The sequence below is a fragment of the Macaca mulatta genome, chromosome 20 (assembly GCF_049350105.2).
Source record: "Macaca mulatta isolate MMU2019108-1 chromosome 20, T2T-MMU8v2.0, whole genome shotgun sequence".
NCBI lineage: Eukaryota > Metazoa > Chordata > Mammalia > Primates > Cercopithecidae > Macaca > Macaca mulatta.
In genome coordinates, this window is record NC_133425.1 from 619,833 (window position 1) to 642,616 (window position 22,784).

General features: G+C 49.0%; 1 protein-coding gene and 1 long non-coding RNA gene across 2 annotated transcripts in view; both read right to left on the minus strand.

Moving 5' to 3' along the window:
* The window catches only part of LOC144338331 (uncharacterized), a 193,880-nt gene that overhangs the window by 54,710 nt on the left and 116,386 nt on the right, over positions 1-22,784 (minus strand). The window lies entirely within an intron of this gene.
* Positions 15,086-22,784, minus strand: part of LOC114680150 (uncharacterized) — a 64,890-nt gene continuing 57,191 nt past the window's right edge. Inside the window, exon 13 of the long non-coding RNA XR_013411265.1 lies at positions 15,086-16,517. This is a non-coding gene — a long non-coding RNA (uncharacterized LOC114680150). The remainder of the gene's footprint in view (positions 16,518-22,784) is intronic.

Below are 22,784 nucleotides of genomic sequence, written 5' to 3' on the forward strand. Positions count from 1 at the left end.
CAGCGCCGTCTACCCTCCCAGGCTGTCACCTTATGGTTGTTTGTCTGCTAGATGATTAACAAAACTGTTCTGAAAACCTAGGTGTACAGAACAGACAAGAAGTCAGCTCGGGTTGAGGGGAAGCAGGATAAGACCCCCTTCCCCGCAGGATGGTGGAAGAGGAGGAACCTTCAGCACCTGGGTTTTCAGGATGCTGGATCTCTGAGAGCATCTCTCACAGCTCAAGTACAGCCAGACCCTCCTCTGACACAGCCTGTTCAGACGAAGGTGGAACCTGCCCTAGAGACCCACAGCCCTGTGCGGGGCTCAGCTGGAGCTGAACTTGCCTCCCTTGGTAAGAGTCAGGGCCAGGGGTGGGGAGAGGAGAGAAGCAGCAGGCCTGAGGGCCACTGTGGAAACTCCATGCCGCGCTAACTCTCGTCTGATGTGCTCCGGCCAAAGCCACGCTTCTCGGAGGGAGTTTCCCTTCACACATCCGGAAATCATCAACATCTAGTCTCCCCACAGAACAGATCCTTCCCCAGGAGGCAGATGCTTGGCTGTAACACGGGGTAATGAGGGGCGCGCCTTCGTGCCCATTCTGTAGTGTTTCCTGTTACCTATTTTACCTTAAGCTACAAATGATTCCCGTTTACACGGGACACAGTGACACAGACAGCAAAACACATGAGATTCAGTGTGATACCACACCCCGTCACTGCTGACCTCAAGTGCTTTGTTCGTTTTGCTTCTAGAGTTTGTACTCTCTCCCGGGGTTCCAGGCCTGTGGATTCAACCAACCATAGATCAACATATTTTTTAATGTGTTTGTACTAAGCATTCAGACTTTATTATTCATTAAACAACTACTCGCATGGCATGTGCATGGTATAGCTGTTACGAGCAACCCTGACATGACTGTCTGCAGGAGGATGTGCATATGTCATATACAAACACGATGCCATTTTATTGCAGGGACCTGAGTGCCCACAGACCTTGGATTCCATAGGCAGTCCTGCAGCCCACCCCCATGGGCACTGTGGAATGGCTATAATAGAAAATATAGAGGTTTTAACCAGTTATATACTAAATCTAATTGTTTGTTAAGAAATTAATGTGTATCACTTGTATTATTTGGAAGTCCTTCCTGGCCCAGAGACTTGACATGTTCTTATCTTTTTGTCCACGGATCTAGCCAATCCAGTAAGCTTATTGAACACAAATCAATTTTATAATTAAATTCTTACAGGAATCACACTCAATCTGTAAGCTGCTTTGGTTTTTAAAGTGAAATAACCAATAGTTTTGCCAACCAGCTATATCATAGAATAGGATAAAGCAGCCCCATGACATGCAAAAACATGGGGTTTCAAAGCTAACCAGTATAAAACACGTTACAAACCCCTAAATATGAAAACGTTTTACACCACAACAGATATTCCAGAAAAAAAACAGGATGTTCAAAAAAGCCCTTTGCAGAAAAGCACTTTCCCCTTCATTTTTCACACGGTTTCCAGAAGCTTGTGTTTGGCGATGACCATGAACCAGAAGTAGCGTCCGCTGCAACTACTGCCACCGCAACACAGAATATTAAGGCATTTAAAAAAAGGACACAGCATATTTCCTATTGTTGAGAACAGGTAGAGTGTTATAAAAATGAGAGTGTTCTAAAGTCAACAATGTTCAAATTCTAGGTCTCCCGCAGACACTAGACGGTAACCGCCAAAGCTTATGTACTTGGCAACGTTCAAGGAGATCAAGTTCAGAGCTGTCACAATGCAGCACCATCCTCACGCGATTATCTCAGGCGGGTTTGAGGGCAAGTGCCCCCGTCACAGTGGGAAAGCTGCCCAGCCCAGCACTTCCTGAGATCACAGACCTTCACCTTCCCACGTCTTCAATAGTTCCTTTACACCGGGAGCCAGACAACAAAACCTAAAACACTTCCTCAAATCTCAAGACAGTCTTTAGAGCTCTTTTCCTTGCCCCTTCTCTTACTGAAAAAGCCTATTTTGTAAGCAACCTGTAGTGCTTCCCAGAGCTGGGGCGGAAGGAGAGCTGGTGTTGGGTAGACCGAGTTTCAAGCGTGGGGAGACCAGGAAGTTCTGGAGATGGATGCCGGTGATCGTGGCACCACAGTGTGAACACACTTAATGCCTCCAAACCATACACTTAAAAATAGAGTGCTATGTAATTTTACCGCAATCAACACACTGAGAAAACTCATCTATAATTACTGTCATTTCCAATATCTTGCACCCTGTAAGTTGCATTTGCTTTTGGAAATCCTCAGAGCAATCTTGAAAGACTAATACCCTAATCACCTCTGAAACGCAGGCAAAGTCGTTCAAGGGTTTGGTTATAGGAAAGTAGCTGGAAAGCAAAGCGCCCGTTAGACATGGCAGCCGTGGTAGCACAAACATATGGTAGGAAGATGGTGGTCATGCTACACACAGATGGGAAGGGTGTGGGGAGCCACAGCACCGGATACTCGGGAGGCACCTGGGCAGGAGCTGAGAATGTACCAAACGCGTTCGATCATGCAACGTTCACGGACCGTGAGTCCAGCCACCGCCACTGACATCCACTGTGGCCGGGGTGTCCTCTGCCACAGAGATACACACCCTGCCAAGGATAGTGTACAGATTAAACGTCAAAGCACAGACATGCTCAGGTCCCGCTGTTCACATAGAAGCAAACACAACACATTTCCCAGACCCCAGCAGCATGACTCTCCACTTGACTGCAACCCGGTCCCATTTATTCTCGAACCCATCTCTCCCGGACCCCACAGCATGACTCTCCACCTGACTGCACCCCATCCTGTGCATCCTTGCATCTGTGTCTCGGCCCTCACTCACTCCCTCACTTCCTCGTTGGGTCAGGAACTAAAAGTCCACTGTGTCCCTGGTGCACTGAGCTTTGTCAGGGGCCTCTGGGCTGCATGCTGGGACACGCAACTAGGAACTCCCAGTGCCCACGTTGGTCTCCTGCAAGACGCTTGGCTCTTATGTGCGGGAGCCGGGAGCCGGCACCCACCCCTACAATTGACTGCACTCTTAGAAAAGTCACAGAAGGCCCCTCACCAACCCAGCAGCACCCTGAGGCTACATCCCACTTGCCTGCTGGCTCCTGAGCCTCCCACCCTGTGATGACTCGCTCCTTCAGTTCCCCACCTTGAATCCACTGGTTCCTCTCCTCATGGGCCTCTTTCCTGTCGTCTTCCTGTCATTTTCCTGTCAGCAAGCACATTTCCTGTCATTTCCCTGAAATGACATATTTCCTGTCATTTTCCTGTCAGCAAGCACATGTGTCCAGCCTGACCTTGCTGATGTGCTCCAGCTGGCCCTGGACGTGAACCGCGCTGCTGCGGCTTTCCATCAGCGTGACATCTGCGAGTTACCTCCTGGGAAATGCCAGGTGATGGTAACATCAACCAAGAGGCAACGCTGAGAAGCAGAACGCATGGTGCGGTGCCCAGAACGTCACGTCCTTGAACAGACGCTCCGTGTCTTCTCCTCTTCTGCCAGAGCTTCACTGTAGGAAGGCGGCCATTCTTCCAGTGCTGCTACTTCCAACACCGGGGAAAGCAAGCTTCAGAAATGAACGGTGTCAAAGAGGCAGGACCCACCAGCGGCCGGACGACCGCAGCGCCAGCATTCCCCAGCCACCATGGCTGACAGCCCAGGCTCCAGAAATGCACAGCTTCAACCTTAGGAGAAAAAACCCTCCCAAGCCAACTATTATTTTCAACAATGGGATTGGGGAGTGGGGCGTTCTAACCCTGCCTCTCTCAACAGCACAGATCATCAGATCCCAGTTCTTATAGGATTGGGGAGTGTGGGGGGGGTGGTTCTAATCCTGCCCCCCTTCATAAAAAAGAACTGGGATCTGATGATCTGTGCTAGGTCAGTACTTTGCTTCCGCCACATGCAGTCATCCTCAGCACCAGGAAAAGTCAGAAGCATTGAGTGATGATACCAATACCAACACGTGCGGTTCTGACAGCTCCGGTAACTCGCTGCACAGATACAACACAACAGCAGTGAGATCCACGGACATCAGCAGTCTTCCCAACGACTGTGTTCCTGAATCTTCTGCGTTCGGAATAACGGTCTTCTTTGCCAGGGCTGAGCCATGCTTCCCTGTTGCCTGTCCTCTGCCTTCACCAGCTTCGTGCACGTTTCCGGGCAAGTGTTTGTGCAGGTGCTATCACTTATTTCCACAGCGAGAATATACACAGACACCATACAGAAATGGGCAACCCCATTAGGAGCTGTGCAGAGAGATCTAACTCATCAGATGTGCCAAATTTCTGTTGCCATAGAAATTTAACTAAACTAACGTTGCTATGACCTCATCTCTTACTGTGCCACTAAAGATCATCCGGGTAAGAGGAGTGTGCCTCTGCATAGCATTCAGCTCACGTTTACATGTCGGTTTTCCCTGAATATGGTTATGTGAGATAGAAATCAGTAAGATGGGGTGTAACATCTAGTGTAGGATCGTTGTGTCTCCTAGGCTCACACACTTCCTTTAAGATCCTCAGAATATGAAGTTTAACTCTGTCGACGTGAGTTACATAGTAACTTGTTTTGGATACTGTCTCTTTCACCATCTAAATATCAACACCAAAGAAGTTCTTGAGTTCCTTTTTAAATTGAAAGGAATTTACAAACCATAAAAGCCCCAATATTAAAGGATACAATTCAGTCTTTTTAGCACATTCTCAAAGCTGCACATCAACCACTAGTATGTAATTCTGGGACTTTTTCACCATGGGCCAAAGAAACCTTGAACCCATTAAGAGTCAGCACCTGCTCCTTCCTTCCGCCAGCACCTGGCAATCGCCAGCCGACTTCCGTTTCTCTGGATTTGCCCATTCTGGACATCTGTTGTGAGAAGAATCGTACAGTGCATGACCTTTGGCGTGACCTTCGGTGCTGACATCTTTCACGTCCAAGGTGAGTGGAATCTCACAGTGAGTGACCTGTTGACAGACACCTGGACTGTTTCTACTACTACAAATAATGCTGCTATGAAGATTCTTGCATAAGATTTTTTTTTTTTTTTGTAAAAATGTTTTCAATTTTCTTGGGCATATGCCTAGGATTGAAATTCCTGGGTCGTATGGTGATTTCATGCATAACTTTTCTGAGGAACTGCCAGACTTTTCCAAATCAACTGTACCATTTTACTTCCCTTCCCACTAGCAATATATCAAGATTTCAGTTTTCCCAAATTCACCACCAAGTCACTGTCCAATACTGGGATTTTACCCATCCAGTGGTTGTGAAGTGGTATCTCAGTGGTTTTGATTTCCATTTCTAAGATGACGAATTCTGCTAAACATCTCACGTGCTTTTTAAGGCATTTATATGTCTTTCTCTGGAGAATGTCTATTCAAATCCTTTTTTCCATTTTTAAATTGGATTTTTATTAAGAGCTTTAAAATATATTCTTGATATCAGGTCCTTATCGTGATAATGTATCCTGTTCTGTGGGTTGTCTTTTTACTTTAATAGTATCCTCTGAAATGAACATTTTTAATTTTGATACCGTCTTTTTCCCTTCAGTTGCTTGTTATAGCTTTAGACGTCTCAGCCAAGGAAACATTGCCTAATCCAACCTAACAGTTTCTCAAGGATTCTCCCCTGAAGGTGTCATGGGCTGAACTGTCCCATTCCCCGCCCCCCAAGATTCCCATGTTAAAGTCACAACCCCAGAAACTTAAAATGTCACTGTATTTAGATACAGGGCCTTAGCTTGGTAATTTAGGTCCCATAAGATCTTAAAAGTAGGCCCTGATCCAGTATGACTGGTGTTCTTTTAAGATAATTTAGACACAGTCCTTAGTGCTCCATGCACATAAGAGAAACCTGTGAAGACACAGAGAAGACGCCATCTACACAGCATGGGGTGAGGCCCCAGAGAATCCAACTTTGCCCGCACCTTGATCCCAGGCTTCCAGTCTCCAGGAAAAAGGAAATAAGATGCTATTGTCTAAGTCGCACGGTCTGTGGTGTCCGTTATGGTACCCAGCAGACTGACAGAATGGGTCTCAGTCAGCTCCTTACGTTGGATTCATGTTGAGCTTTGCTTGTACGGTGAGGAAGGGTCCAGTCCATCCTTTTCCATGTGGATACCCAAGTTGTCCCGGCACCACTGAGTTGTGAAAGGCAAAAAGTAAAGCATCCCTTACCGTCCTTTCTCCATCAACAGATTAGAAGATACACTGAAGAATCGTGGACAATTTTGTCAGTTTAAGCCAGTGGTTTTCAAACTTTTGGGTCTCAGGAACCCTTTGCACTTTATTAAAGAGCACAAAAAAGCTTTCTCATCAAGCCGGGGGTGGTGGCTGCTCATGCCTGTAATCCCAGCACTTTGGGAGGCAGAGGCAGGTGGATCACTTGAGGTCAGGAGTTCGAGACCGGCCTGGCCAACATGGTGAAACACCGTCTCTACTAAAAATACAAAAATTAGCCTGGCATGGTGCCGAACACCTGTAGTACCAGCTACTAGGGAGGCTGAGGCAGGAGAATCGTTTGAACTCAGGAGGCAGAGGTTGAAGTGAGCTGAGGTCACACCACCGCACTCCGGCCTGCGTGGCAGAGCAAGACTCCGTCTCAAAAAAAAAAAAAAAAAAAAAAAGTAACAGTTTAGTTTATTTTACAAGGATAAAGTCATTACATCTTAACACAGTCTTAAAGAAGAAACCATTTTCCAAAATAAGCAGCAGCGTGGCAACAGTTTGTGGTGCTGTGAAAACACCTAACATCTCTGCACCTCAGACAGCAGGATTCTCATGCCTGCATCTGCGTTCAGTGGGCTGCAGAACCGTGACTGAAGTTTATGAAGAAAGTCCAACCCCATACTGATATACAATTAGGAAGCGGTATTTTCACTGTGTTTTCAGATCACTTTAGTTATTCTCTGCTGCCAAATGTAACAAGTGGCACTTCCGTACAGGCTGTCTGCAACACAGTCTGTGCTCTGCTCGTTGGACCTTTCTGCCCCAATTCCTTCTAAGTCGACTGGTCCGTCTTGCACTTGAATGGCTTTTACCAGCACACGATTTTGTAATCACACATTGGTTAGATAACACTGATTCAGAGTTATGAGCAGCTTCCACATTTCGTTATATGTAAAAAACCAAACCAAACCAAACCAAACCAAACCAAACCGCATCAATATCATTAATCACATGAGAAAGTGGTAGACACAAGATTTTTATATTTTAATATTCGCTGGAAAGCTCAAATGTCTATCATTGGGAAAAATGTAAGGTACTTTCCTTGAGATGAAAGTCATTCTGTTCATTTTTCAGGCCACACCTGCAAATACCTCCATCTGAAGTGGCATCTTTTGTAAGTCATTCTTTATATAAAGGCGGCCGTTAGTGGAAGAAGTGGTTCTGCAGGTTCATAGTTCAGAGGCACCAGTGCTCTCCCAAGAGATAACCATAAAATCCGCAGAAGACGCACCTGTGCACACTTCCTGTTTCTCACTCAGAACATTCCAGAAGGAACCCTGAATCCCAATGTCACAGCGGGACTGAAGTTTGCTCTCACCCACACAATAAACCCAGGGAGCTCCCCCAGCCCCCACCCCGAGGCCACAGCCTTGGTCCTCTGTCTGGTCTAGGAGGGCTCCTGCAGCTCCAGCCTAACAGGGAACAGAAGGCACCCACATGTCAGAAAGCCCTCCCAAGGCCTGGCGAGCACTTCTGTTTATGTGCCAGTCAAGTGCGTTTGACAATTCTACAGCCAGCTGTATGGCAGGCAGCGAGGTATCCGGCAAATACTCAGGGCTCACGTTACTGAGGAAGGAAGGTGCACAGCGAGGTACCCAGCAAGTACTCAAGGCTCACGTTATGGAGGAGAAAGCCAGGCAGATAGTGAGGTACCCAGCAGGGTTCACGTTACCGAATAGGAAAGGAGGGTGGAGACAAGCGGGCTGGAACAGTCTGTCATAACCTTTAGCATTTACAAGGCTCGCTGAAGATTATCTGATTTGATCTTAACAGCTCACAAGATAGGCAGAGGCATGACTGTTTTCACTTCATAAAAAGAGATCCCGAGAACTGATGATGACCACGTGCTCTTCCCATAGGCTCCCAGAAATCATCCTCAGATCATCTCTCAGTTGTATACATGTGGTAATATCTCAGTCACGTCCCCTCTCTGCAGGGGAATTTTACTGCCGCCCTGCTGTTCCTTCGCACCCCTGCCCTCTCCTGCATTTCAGCCATGCCCACCATCCATGGGGAGTCTGCACCACCCCACCCCCGCTGCTGCTGATGGCTTGGGTCACGCTTACCTTTCATTTCCACCTACAGGGACCTGTTCTTCCTTCAAATGCAGCTCAAACTCACTCACTGTGTGAAGCCTTTCTGTCATGTGTAAAATCAGTGTGTGGAATGCTTCATTTAGGAGGTGCTTATGTTGCCTCATTGGCTGTGAGCAGGGCCCAATTCTGAGCAAACCCGGTGGTCCCCTCTCCCCATCTCTGCTCCAGTGCACTTAAAACAAGGATTCCTAGAAGCACCTTTTTTGTCCAATTCACGCATGAGTCTGCCCCACACCCTGCAGAAAAGCCCTGGTGGTCGGCGGTCAGGGCTCGGGACCTCGAGGTGGGTAAGGAGAGCTTAGTGCCCTCTCTGGACTTGTCGCTCAGAGACCCGCGGCTGGAAGGGAAGAAACTTGCATCCTGTGAAACATCCAGGCCCTGAGACCCACTCAGGAGTGGAAAACGGGGAAGGAGCCTTGAACAGACCTACGGGAGGGTAGACAGCAGGAGTCACAGAGGCTACCAGGGAGAGAGGGAGGCAGGCAGTGAGGCCAGAGGTGATGTGGCCGGGAGGGAGTTGATGTGACCAGAGGTGACGTGGTGGGGAGATGACACGGCGTGGTGGGGGGATGACACGGCGTGGTGGGGGGAGGAGATGTGGCCAGGGGCAACGTGGCCAGAGAAGGAGACACGGCTGGAAGGAAGTGACAAGAGGGGTCTCCAGGCCTCAGACTGTGCCTCAATTATGGATGACATTTCAATTAAGATGTTGTATCTAACTTTAACGAAAAGTAGCAATTTAGAACCATTGTGTACATTTAAAGCACAGTACAAATAGAGCCCGTTTTCCAAACCAAAGAACAGTGCATTGAAGGAAAAAGTAATAGCTCACCGAAAACAAAACAAAACAAACCAAAACAAACAAAAAAACTAATTAAAGAAAAAATTCATTGAAGATCAGAAATAAAGAGATCCTACAGCTCTTCTAGTCCAATCCCCACCCTAACGTGAATGGGGGGAAAAAGGAAGTAGATTCTAGTCAGTCAGAATTAAAGGCAAAACCGATCCACTTTACTTTCTACTTGACAGAAAACAAGAAGCTCATCAAGGAATCCCTACAAACAGTAGCTTTAGTAGTTCCCAAAATGCAAAATTCACCTACAAATTAAACCAACTGCTAAGTGTGTATAGAGTAATTTCTTTCATTATTGCCTTCCTCATCCCCAGGGGCTTTTTTAGACCTTGTTTCCCCCTAATTGCCTCCAACACCAAGGAAATTTAAACCCCACAAGTAAACCGTGTCTCGATTCATTCACAGCGTCCTTTGGAGCAGGCAGTCCCTTGCTCTAAGACGTTCTTGTCACCTAAGCACCAAGCACAGCCTGAGAACGCACAACACGCACTCACACAAACTCAGACAGACAACAGGTGAGATATGGCACGTGAGGAGGAAGACAAGATAAATGAGCTTCACCGTCACCCCAGATCCGACAAGAAGTGACACACGCAGCCTGTTCGGGTACAGGTGATTCCTAGAAAACAGCCAAGGGCAGAATTTGGAGAAGCAGCACCGCAGTCCAGGAAGGTCTGGGGGCTTTAGAAGGGAGGGGCGCCCAGACCAGGTACTGGGGGATTCAGAAGGGAGGGGCTCCCCGACCATGTGCTGGGGAATCAGAAGGGAGGGGTGCCCCGACCAGGTGCTGGGGCTTCAGAGGGGATTGGTGCCCCGATCACTTCCGGGGGGGTTCAGAGGGGAGGGGTACCCTGACGACGTGCTGGGACTTCAGACGAGAAGGCGCCCCGACCGGTTCCTGGGGATGGCAGGACAAACCCAGGGTTCCGTCGTCACTTTTCACTCCCTACTCCCGAATCTCGCCCTGAAGTTGCAGCCAGTCCAGGTATTCATTTACCCATAAAATTAAGTATCTGTGAGTAACGCAAGTCACTAATCCACACAGATCTGAGTCCACAAATACCTCCCAGAGACGCCACCATCCCTTCTGGTAGAAGAGCAGCCCAGCGGCCCACGCTGCTAGGAAGGGAGATTGTCTCCAGCCTGACGCTGCAGAGTCCTCAACACAAAGTCTACCTTCTGGAACCATGCCGTCTCCTATAGAAGCAACTAGGGGCATGTAGGGTTTTTTAAAATCTTTTTTTTTTCTTAAGACAGAGTCTCCCTCTGTCACCCAGGCTGGAGTGCAGTGGCTCGATCTCGGCTTGCTGTAACCTCTGCCTCTCGAGTTCAAGTGATTCTTCTGCCTCGGCCTCCCGAGTAGCTGGGATTACAGGCGCCTGTCACCACGCCCAACTAATTTTTTATATATTTAAGTACAGATGGGATTTCACCTTGTTGGTCAGGCTGGTCTTGAACACCTGACTTCACATGATCCACCCTCCTCGACCTCCCAAACTGCTGGGAACACACGCATGAGCCACGGTGCCCGGCCCATATAGCTATTTAAATTTGACTAAAATTAAATAAAATTAGAAGTTCTCATTTACACTTCAAGCATTCAGTTACCCCCAGGCGGCCACTGACCAGTGGCTGGTAGAGATGTCACACTCCACACTGTAGAAGGATCTAGGGACGAAATGGCTCTAAGATCATCTCGACATCTTTATGTTGAAGCTACTGAAGTTTTACTCTGATTATTATAGACATCAGCATTTTCCCACTTTAAAATGTCAGAGCTATTGCAATGATCAGCTCTGTGGCTTCCCAGCAGCTCTTCTCTTCCTGGACAGAGAACTGTAGAGCATCTGCACTCTGCCTCCACACTAAGGGATAGTAGAAGCCTCTGTATAAAATCAGGGGGAGAAAAAAAAATGAATCCCTAGTCCGCCTCTCCCCCTATGATTTTGTGAAACTCCTCTTAATATGCAGAATAACTGCCAGAGTTGCAATAAAGAAGCATCCCTTGACCAGGAAGCAGCAGGGAAGCAAGAGGAGGGAGATGCAAAGACCCTCCGTTCCCTCTGGGACCCCAGGCTCAGCCAGGACTGAGAAGGGCCGCACAGCCTGGCAGACCCGCACACCTGATGCAAACCATACACACGGCTTCCCTGGGCCTCGGTCCCCTGCTCTGCCCTCACTGGCCACTGTGGCTCTGGGTAGAGGCAGCTCCCTGAGCCCCAACACCCACAGCCAGTCCCCTCCTTGCAAGTCTCAGCTGTGCTTTGACTGCCTCCCTGATGTTTCTCATCATCATCTGCGTACCGTGTCCCCTCTACCCCACAGCCCTTGCTACCGCCCACCCCACCAGGGAGCCTAGCACACAGCAGGTGCCCGAGACGCCCCAACGGGCGGGCATGCCAGGGTAGGGCTTGGAGTTCCAAGGGCCATGTCCCGCATACCACCACAAGTGCCGTGGAGGCTGTGGAAGGGGTCCAGGTTTCAGCCCTGCACTCAGCTTCTCCTGGCCCCCGAGGCCAAGAGCCTAGCAAGGGAGCGCAGCGGGAAGCTGGGTCCCAAACCCACTTCCTGCTCCTCAAGAGGAAGGGGGCCTCGGGGCACAACCCCACGAGCACCTTTCCTCCTGCCAGGCTGCCTGTCACAGCACCAACACCTTCACCGCAGGGAAACCCACCTCTGTGAGGAGAAAACCAAGTACCACAGGAGCCACGTCCCCCGCAGCGTCTGCTGAGCCCAATAGCGACAGCAGCAGCCGGGTCCCCACTCAGCACACACCGACTCGGAACCCGCCAGGCACACTACAACACCAACCATCTTGAAGCTCAGCTTCGACTCATCAGGGCTCTCTTCCATGAAAGCTAGGCATGTCTATCTTCCCTGGGCTCACAGAAAGGAGAGTGACTCAGCCCCGAGTGTGAACAGAGTCAAGCTCCCACTAGCTGTACAGACAACCTCCCTTGCCCTGTTCTGGGAAGGAGCCAAGCGCAAATAGCCATCTTTTGCCCGCACAGGTACGGAATTCAGTCAGTTCTCTCAATGGAGTTGTGACAGGTCAACTCCAGGCTCCTCAGTGCTCTGGGGTTCACCTCGGGCCACTGCACCTTTGAAACGTGGCTGTGGACTCCTCTAGGGTGCACAGTGTCACGGCCATTTCATTCAGATACTGCAGGCCCCTGCCGTGGAGTCAGTACCCAGGACACCCCTGCCGGCATCCTCCGAGATGCTGCTGCAGCTGCTGTGATCTGAGAACAGCCATGCACAGGCATCAAAGGGAGGGCTTCTCAAATCTTTTCCAGGAGCAGTGGCTACAGCTTTGGAAGACGTTGCACTGAATCCTGGGTGATCGTGGCTTGGTCTGCAATCTAAACCTAGTTGCTAGGGAGACACACTGTTGTAATTGACAGAGGCTTTTGGTGGCAGCTCTACCAAGACCAAGAATGGCAACTAATCTGAGATTTACTATCCATACTTTCTATTTAATGTTTAAAAGGAAAGCAACGTGAAGTTCCAGTAGCAAGGAATTTTCTATAATCTATCACACATCAAGATATAGCAGAAATGTAGCTAAAATGTTCATAGGATCTATGCAGAGGAAGAGACAGGTCTATTTCAGGAAAAGTGCTTGCTGGCTTTTAAGAAACATAGTGAAATCCCTGCCAAGTAAAAGATTGTTTATACTTTTGCTTTGGAAACGGAGGGAAAGTTCTTTCTTATTATTTGAATACATTAACTGTATTTAAGTGTTCTGGTAGATTAAGTATTAAACATTCAAAAGGAAGTAATTCTGTTCAGTCTATTTCATTCTTTAAATGTAGCTTTCAAAAACCGACAAATACCTGGCCGGGTGTGGTGGCTCATGCCTGTAATCCCAGCACTTTGGCAGGCCGAGGCGGGTGGATCACAAGGTCAGGAGATTGAGACCATCCTGGCTAAAACGGTGAAGCCTCGTCTCTACTAAAAACGCAAAAACCTAGCCTGGTGTGGTGGCAGACACCTGTGGTCCCAGCTACTCGAGGGGGTGAGGCAGGAGAATGGCGTGACCTGGGAGGCGGAGCTTGCACTGAGCCGAGATCACACCACTGTACTCCAGCCTGGGCAACAGAGCAAGACTCCGTCTCGAAAAAGAAAACAAAAAGTGGCAAACACCCCATTGTCTGCCCTGGCTGCGGCCATCTCCACGGAGTGGACAGAGCTTGGGAAAAGCTCACTGTGGAGGCCCAGAAGGTCGGGCCTGGCCTTTGCTCAGCAGATGAGCAAGAGGGTCAGCCACCCTAGGGAAGAAGCCCATATTTGCTATGTTACTGATGATATCCATATAAATTTCTATTTTGCCTCCCACACAGACCTGGGATCTATGTTTGAGCAAGCAGCTCATGCCAACAGTCCCTCCATGCCATCATTTCCCTGACCTCCCCCAGAAGAGCCAGGCCAGGCAGCGTCCCCACACGGGGACTGGGTCCCAGGAAGATCCTGGTCCTGCCCCTCTTCTCTCTCATCCCTGCAGCACCCTGGCTTGCTGTGGAAGCCCAGCAGTGCTGGCTAAACCCACGTTCACCTGGGGCATTCAGGAGAAGCCTCTCTGCAGAAATCACTTGGGAAGTAGGATTGTGTGTGCTGGCAGGTCACTCGAATGGATTTGCAGAACTCAGTTTTCAACACAGGTGCCGCCACCAAGTCCCTGAAGACCTTTGTGAGCCTAGAGCCACAGAGCCATTTGAGGCACTCTCACAATCTCTAACAACCCTGCACAGAGGCCCTGTTTATCCAAAGGACCATAAAATTTTCCATGTAAACAAAGTTTGACATAATGAATTAAAAGTGAAGTCACCACTTCTATTTTCCATTAATCCATTCATTCAAACAAGTATCTCTTGAGCGTGTTCATCAAATACTGTGGAATTAGGATTTAGTCCATGCCTTCAAGAAATATACAGCACAGAAGAAAAGGTATAGCTTGTAACTAACAGTGGTGAATAGGCAAGAAACACACATCGCAGAAGGAAAAGTATAGCTTATAACTGTAACAGTGGTGAACAGGCAAGAAATAAACATCATAGAAGGAAAGGTAGAGCTTATAACTAACATCATAGAAGGAAAGGTAGAGCTTGTAACTAACATCATAGAAGGAAAGGTGTAGCTTATAACTAACAGTGGCGAACAGGACAGAATCTCATAGGCTCGTCAGGAGCCACCCAGGAGGAAGCCATGATTCGCATCCACCTGCAGTAGATAAATGTTTCCCGGATAAAGTAACTTTTCTACAGTGATATCTGCTCCTTATTGTTTAATCCTCCTCGATAGGGTATTAAATTACCACTTTATGTGCTGCTTATATAAAATACATCATTGTCAGGGGAGGTTATAAAATAATACTTCACACAAGCTTGGGCTGTGAATGGTGCGAGGCAATGGGACGATGTGTTCCCGTGTTCTTGAGACGCAGAACGGGCAAGACCCTGCTTCCCTTCTCCTCCCCACCGCCCTGTTCCCAGATGAGGGGCGGAGGCAAGGCCGCCGGGCAGTCCTAGAGCTGGCTCCAGGGCCACGACACCACGCCCAGACTCTCTGCGCCCCATGCAAGAAACACAGACTGTGGGGCAATCACCAATTTACCTAGCAGTGGGGAGAGTCCTTCATCAAAAGCCTGTGCTTCCAGGAGCCAGGACAAAGCAGGAGGCCCTAGGAAAACTGTCCCGGGTGCTCCTGAAACCTGGGCAGAGTCACAGTCTGGCAGGAAGCACCAGTGATGCAGGTGTGCCCAAGACTGGGAGGATGGCCAGATGCCTGGAGACCAGACCGGCCTGCAGGAGATGACCACCTCTCTCTGGTTCATTAGAGACAGACAGTCTGGGCTTCACTTTTGTATGTGGAGTCTCACAGTACAGAAATGTCACAAAGAGATTAGACTTCGTATACCCCATTTTTTTAAATTTAAAAAACACAATTATTTCAACTAATTCTAAATCCAGCAAAGAAAAATAAGTATATAAATGCATGCCTCCAAAATGTAAACCACAATCTCTTTACCCATAGGAGACCCAAAATTTAGTGTACTTTTTCTTCAGTATGATCTCATTTTTTTTTAAGCCATTACTGAGGTGTCTCCTCACTGCCCCATGAGGAGGTTCATGGGCTCTTCAGGGCTCTTTGCTGTTTCATCATTTTTTAGATTTAGGGGCAGGATCATTTTCCCACACTTACTTGCTTCCCTGATCACCAATTTTTCACAAGGACATCATTGTGCCTCAGAAAACCTAGTAACTGGACTTCATTAAAAGTGAAAACGATAGGGACATGTTGGCTGCTATGACAGCATCCTCAGTCACCGAATCTCCCTGGGGGACCCGACACACCCCCAATCTCCTTGGAACCCCAGCATGCAGGTATCGCTGCGGCTGACAGGACTGACCCACCCTGGGGGAGGCATAAAAGCAAAGGGAAGAGAAGGCAGGTGACTCATTTAGGAAACTCAGGTGATCCTCTCGAGTCACGTTTCTCAGGGTGTCAGGGTACCAGCTACATGTAGGGAACCTCCTTGGCCTGGCAGGTGGCAGACTCCTGGGACCCTCCTCAGACATGTTCATCAGAGAATCTAAAGACGGGCAAACTCTGAAAAGTATCTGTAAAGGAAGGACTTAGCTCTGCTGTGAGCCCACTACACGTGGGGTCACGCAGGATGCCGCTCCCAGCGTCCAGTCTCCATTTCACCCTCCTGGGAGGAACACCCGTCAAGTCACAGAGCACGGTCTTCAGCGAACACCTTCCTGCGCGACCTCCACTGTCGTCCAGCCCTGCAGGAGTAGTCGCCGAGTAGGGGAAACAAGTCTTTGCTCCTGACCCGGCCACCTTGACGCTGGGCATAAGACCAGCACTGCTACGTCTCTGGGGAAAGGAGCGGCCCTGGGCAGGAATGCACTTGGCAGCCCCAGGGAGGGACCAGGTGTGGAGGACCAGGCCTCTGCCCGCAGACACGTCAGCACAGCATCCTGGAGCAGAACCTCCAGCCCAGCTGAGCCTACAGATGGCTGCAGCCCTGGACAGCATCTTCACAGTGACCCGGGGGACTGGGCCAGAGCCGCTCAGCAAGGCTGCCCTGAATTTGCAACCTGAAGAAGCTGTACAGTCGTACGTGTACTTTGCCTTAAGCCCCTAGTTTTGTGGTCACTTGTCACACAGCGACAGACAGTGGATGTGCACGGACTCCCAGGCCACGATGGCCTCTGCTGGCCTCACCCGGGCTGTCTCATCTGTTCCCGTGACATCACGTTTCTCAGAGCCAAAGGCTGCCAGGATCCCCTCTTTTCTTCACGACGTCGTTACAAGCTCACGATACAAACTGAAAGAAAACAATCTGTAAAATACAACGTATGACGCAATACAAGGGGAATGCCCAGGCACACACACACGCGAAACAGGCACAAGTGTGAAACAGGCACCTGCACAAACAGGTGTACATGCGTGAAACAGGTGCACGCGTGAAGGTGTACACTCGTCAAACAGGTGTACATACACACGTGAAAGCACCCGACATGAAGGGCTGTCTTTGGGAGCCTAGTTTTTAGACGTCTCCCTCACCCTTTTGCATCTGCACGATCACAAACACAGCACACCACACTACTGAGGGGAAGCCCCAGCTTCTCATGGGGGCACATGAGGCTTTTTATTTATGCCACAGGTTGCATCACTACATTCGAGAACTGCAAGGCCCCCCACTGCCAGGACTGGGTCAGGTCCACCCTGTGCTCCAAGGACCAGGCCGCCTGCCAGCCCACACGGACCTGCCCCTCAGATGGTGCGGCTGCTTCTAAAACAGAGGCTCAGGCCCACCCAGAGACCTGCAGTACCTGTTGTTAAATCAAGACTTGGCTGTGGGTAAACGTGAAGATTTTTATTAAACATGACTCTGGAACATTCAAAGGACCATAACTGAATGCTCCTTTCGCAGCCACGGCGTGTCCAGACACTCATAGAGAAGGCCAGGGCGTGGGAACCCACGGAGCCCCGACAAGGCAGACTTGGAGCTGTGTGGCGCAGTTAGCACCCTTTTTATGCTGATACTTGCCTTTCATATTCAGATGAAAATAAAAAATACGCAAAAGTAGTTCACATTCTATTTCAATTCTCTATTTTTGTAGTAACTGGGCCCCTTTCCCTCTGGTTTCCCAGCCCAGTGATAAATAGGCCCAGCTGGGATTTGTCAAAGTCTGGACCTCTGTTGTAGAGTAAGTGAGGGGGGTAGGGAGGGGAGCAGGAGTGGAAAGGAGAAGTGGGGGATAGGGAGGGACAGAGGGAAGGAGAGAGAGAAACCGCCGAAGGCTGGAGGTAGGAGGGTTGCTCCCTGGCAGCCTCAGGCTCCCCGTTCCAAGGTAACTGAGCTGGCATCACGCATGCGGTGCCATCATATGACTTGGCTGACACACGCCAGAATTACAACAAAATGCTTCAGAAGACTAAGCACCAGCACCTTCAGATTAGGGTAGAGTCCCGGTTTCACGCTTGCCTTGTGTGACATTCTATAAATTGTAAAGATAACGCATTTTCTTACCAGCCATGCTGTTCCCCAAATACTAACTATAATAAAGACCAGACAGCATCTGAGTACTGAGCGTGTGTCAAGCCCCGTGAGGAAGGCATCATTTACTTTGCTAGAGAAAGAAACAGGCTCTGAGAGAAACTTCCTGAGGCCAGGCAGCTGTCTCCAAACCCACCCCGCGCCTCCTGACCCTGAACGTGGAGGACCCAAGTCATTTACGTGAATAATTTACCTACATGCATGTGAGATTGAGATTCAGCCCCCAGATCTAATCATCTCTATGCAGGAATGTGTCAGGAAGGTATACAATTCTATGAGTTCGAGCTGGGGGAACAAAGGCAGGCACCCTCGACACACATGTGGTGCGGAGGTACGCGCCCAGCACAGGGGCGGACAGGAGCAGGTCCAGCCCTGCCCAGTCACACGCCCACCCTGCCATGCCAGTGCAGGGGCCGCCACCGCGTCTCGGGGAAAAGCAGCTTCTCCTGCACAGGAATCTACCCTTCAAAGTGTGTTGCTGAGAAGGTTTGGACCAACATCTCAGAAATCAGACACCGTGTAACACGCTTATCTATACAGGCTGCCTATGTCAGGGAATCACCAATAATTCCCATCTCGCCATCAATTATTTCTGGTAAATACTGATTATTCTAAGTTAACTGAGGCAACACAAGAACAATATAATGGAAATGTCAGAGTCAATCAGCTCCACCTGCTGAAGAGCTGGGACTAATGATGAAACCTAAGGAATCCTGGAGAACGCAGCAGGACCCCAGACGCCGCGGACCACCCCAGCCTCCTTCCACAGGAGAGTTAGTCGTGGGGCCAAGGAACAGCTTTCAAGGAATCTCAGAGGTTCTCAAGGTCTTGAAAGTTGAACGGGAATTAAATATTTGCATCTGAGTCACACGAGCACATTAAAAGTAAAATTTCCTCTTTCCACTAGAATTATGAGCTTGCGGCGGCGACACTGGCTGTATCTCATGCTCGTGAGATACAGTGCGTCTGTATCTGTACAGATACATTCACCAGTGCGTCTCTGGTGAATCATTTATAATCATGAAAGAAGTGCTTGGGCCCTCGATCCAGGACCACAGACCCCACCAACAAGGGTCTAAACAGGACAAGCCTCGGCCTGGAAAGGCTGGTGTCCGTGGGGGCTGGGAGGAGCACCAGGAAAACTCAGGGGCAAGCCCCACGCAAGCTCGGCATGTCCTACCCCATGCAGTCGGCATCAGCCACAGGGATCTTTTGTTGTTTTTTGTTCAGGAAGGAACATATTAAAAAGCCCGGGGCCCAGGGCCTGGACTCCTCAAAGCTCTCCACAGAGCCGGGTTAATTGGCACCTTCCCTCATGTTCAAGTCAACTATATATGGCTGCTGAGGGCATCTCAGAGCAGGTGCAACACTGAGCTTTCTTGCTGTCTGGGGAAAGCAGGAATTCCAGGCCTCTGGCTTCCTACCTCCCCAGAGGCTCTGGCCCAGGTGAGCTCAACTTCTCCCAGGTAAGGAGCACAGACCAGCTTCCCCCATGCCCCTCAGGTCACACAGGAGCGGTGCAGGCCCTTGCAACTTGGCACGAGCCCTCGCAACCCACCCTAGAGGCAGCAGCCCAGCCCTGTGGCCCCGGCCTGGCAGGAGGCAGCTGCTGGGGCCCCTGCTCAGGGTTCAGCACAGCAAGGTCCAGCCACAGCAGGGGAGACATCCACCACCCGGCCATTCATCTTTAACCTAAAACAGACACAGGAATGCGGCAAAGGGTTCCTTCCCCTGACAAACCCATCCTTCCTATTCTCATCTCTCCCTCCTTCCCCAGTACTGCACCCAAGGCCACCCAGCACTGTGCCCAAGGCCTGACTCCCAGTTCACAGGGAATCCAAGACAATTATGATTTTGAGAAACTGGGAGCTACATAGAAAATGAGTCGGTAAAGCCATTGTCCACTGATCCTCCACTCCACACAGCGGAGAACCGTCCTCAGGATAAAACCCACGGGGCGGGGAAGACGCTATCAAGGCGGGCAGGACCGCGGAGCCACAAACCTGGTGGTTCAGGGAACAACGCCACGTGAACACAAACCTAAAGTGCTCCACAGCTGGAAGACAAAACACAGGAGACAGAAACGCTGACCGTTTAAAAGAAAAAGAAAAAGAAAAAAGCCTCACTCTTAAGAGTCCATCAAGATTTAAGTTCTCAAGTCACAATGTATCAGCACAGACTTCTCATAATGCCTGAAACTTGGCGCAGTAAACACGTGAATCAGTTCTCCCAAGTCCATCGTTTTCTTTGATGAGCCTCTTGAGTCTCAGGCTGGTTTCAAAGTAAGCCCTTCTCTGTTGATGATTTAATAATTAACATACATGAAAACACATTGACTTCCAACTTAATCTGCTAACAAAATATTAATTACCACACTGGCTGTCATCCACAGAAAAAAACACAATCACCTTCTGGTTGTAAAAACATTAGAATTCGAAGCCACTTTGGCCATCTGAACAACCCCGGCTTTTGACAAGGGCATTCCAAAGCTAATCTGAAAAACTAGTCCAGGCCATGATCGCTGGGGGGTCGGACTTGCCTCATCACCCTACCTCCCTTCTGGAATTAGACAGAACTTAGACGTTTAGTCTGATGGGAAACATTTACAATCTATTCTCTCCGAAGCTACCTGGAGGATTTCCTCCACATGACAAAGCCTTGGTCTCCACAACCCCTTATCTGACAACTCTCTTAACCAACTGTCAATCAGGAAATTTTCAAATCTACCTATGACCTGGACACCCCTGTTTCCAGTTGTCCCACCTTTCCAGACCAAACCCATGTACATCTTACATTTATTTGATCGATTGTCTCATGTCTCCCTAAAAGCTGTAAAACCAGGCTGGGCTCTGACCACCTCGGGAATACGTTCGTAGGATCTCCTGAGGGTAATATCAAGGGCCATGGTAACTCATTTGGCTCAGAATAAATCTCCAAATGCTTCACAGAGTTTGACTCTTTACTGACGTGGTACGTTTCATGGGTATTCATCTGGGGGACTCACAATCAACCAGAGGCAGCAGTTGCCCACTGTGCAAAAGTCTCTGCAGGACTGAGCCTCTGGCATGGGGACTCCAACCCCTGAAGCAGCAGCTCTCCCACGTCCCACGGCCTGATAGACCTGCACCTCCCGGGCTTCTCATTTCAGAGTCTCAGCAACAAATCTACCAAACGTGATCAACATCACAGAATATTCCTCGAGGCTTTTGGCTGTTGTTTCTCCCCAAGTTTACTCTAGAACCAGAATGGCAACACTCGGAACAGGATGGTTCTCAGTCACTGACCCTCCTGGTAAATACACTGTCTCCAAGGCCCTTTCCCGCCAGTCACAGCTTCCTTCATGTCAGGCTCGAAGGCCACCTCCCCAAGAAGGAAACCTCTTCAATCCAGCAACCACAGCTCCTGTTCCCATCTAGAGCTTGTCTGCCAGGAAGGGAAGACTCCTCATTCCAGAGACAGCAGGTGCCACAAACTCAGGGTTGTAGCCACTGCGAAGGCAAACACTCATGAAATTAATAGACTTTTTCCTCCTTGGATACTGACGTTTCCTCTTCTGGAGGTCAGCCAAGGCCATCTGCACGAGTCACGAGCGTGATGGCTCCAGCCCCTCCTTCGGTGTCAGCAGTGTGGCTCCGCTCTGAGACTCCCTGCACCAGCCGGGCCATGCACCTGTTCCCACGACTGCTGTCAGCAGACTACAGTGATTTTAAAATAATCAGCAAACTGAGGTTCCGAAGGATGCATTTTAAAGAAAAATGTGTAAGTTTTACTGCATGAAATCAGCTACATCTTTTGCTACTCCAGAGGCTTTTTGTTTTGCTTTCCTCAAGGTTCTCTACAATGATCCTGACAGTCAAGGTTCCCAGTTACAGGCAGAGGGTTGGGCAGGCCGCGTCTGCTGTGTAACACATACAGAGGATCCACATCATAGGATTTTCCCTGTTCACCAACATCATCAGGACAAACTTTAAGCAATAATAATCTCCCTGTCTGGAAAACTGAGCTCACTTGAGAACTAATGCAACAAATGTGTTTGACAAAGTTGCAGGTGGACATTTTAGTGAATAAATCACTATTTCAAGGAGGATAAAGGCTCATTATTCAAAGGCATGTTTTTGTCAAGTTTTGTAATTTCAGCTTCATGCATTTAAATCATGAAGTGAGGCTTGTACCTGATACATTACAGAATCTCGACAAAATAGACAAAATTCCAATTCTGTACATTCTCTCTCATTCTTTTCCATATGCATACGGATGGTGGTAATTTAAGTTGGCATTCCAACAGGATTTCTAAATTAAACTGTCTTCTACTTTAAACACTACGTGTTAAACATTACACATTCCATTGTTCAACATTTATAGCAGGGTCTGTATGGCCCGTTTTAAAGATTTCTTCCTCACTAAAAGCAAGCGTTTAAACAATAAATGATCTACTCTAAAATATTCTAGAGACAGAGATACATTTGGAGAGTGGACACACTTAACACAGAAATCCGCAACATCAAACAGGCACAACCGGCAGTGAGGGTGGAAGGGGCGCTATGTGAGTGCCTCTAAAAACACACACAAGCCTGGCTGCTTAAAAGGAATGAATATAGCTCAACACTCCCATGTGAACATTGATGTGTCTACTGCCTTACAGAATCCTCCTAGCTGAGCTGCAGGAATCTTCTTTGGAACCTTTTCTCACCTACACTGCCTACAGGTGCCCACTGGGCTCCCTGGGCAGTATCGTGTCTTTGTTTAGAATATCACAGTATTAGGAGATCTGTTAAATCCCAAGTCAGAGCCTTATCATAACTCAGACACCATCCCTCAGGGCTTGTGGGCCAACTTCGGCTAATGCAGGCTGCTCCACAGTGCCCTGCAGATGGGCTTGGTACATCCACACGATTTTAAGATTTGGGGCTGCCGTTTTCTGCAGTCACAGATGCGGACTTACATATTCATCATGACTGAAGGCAGCACGTATTTTTATGTTCCTTCTGTAACGGTAATAATCATGGCAACATTTCCCCGATCCTTAAAAAA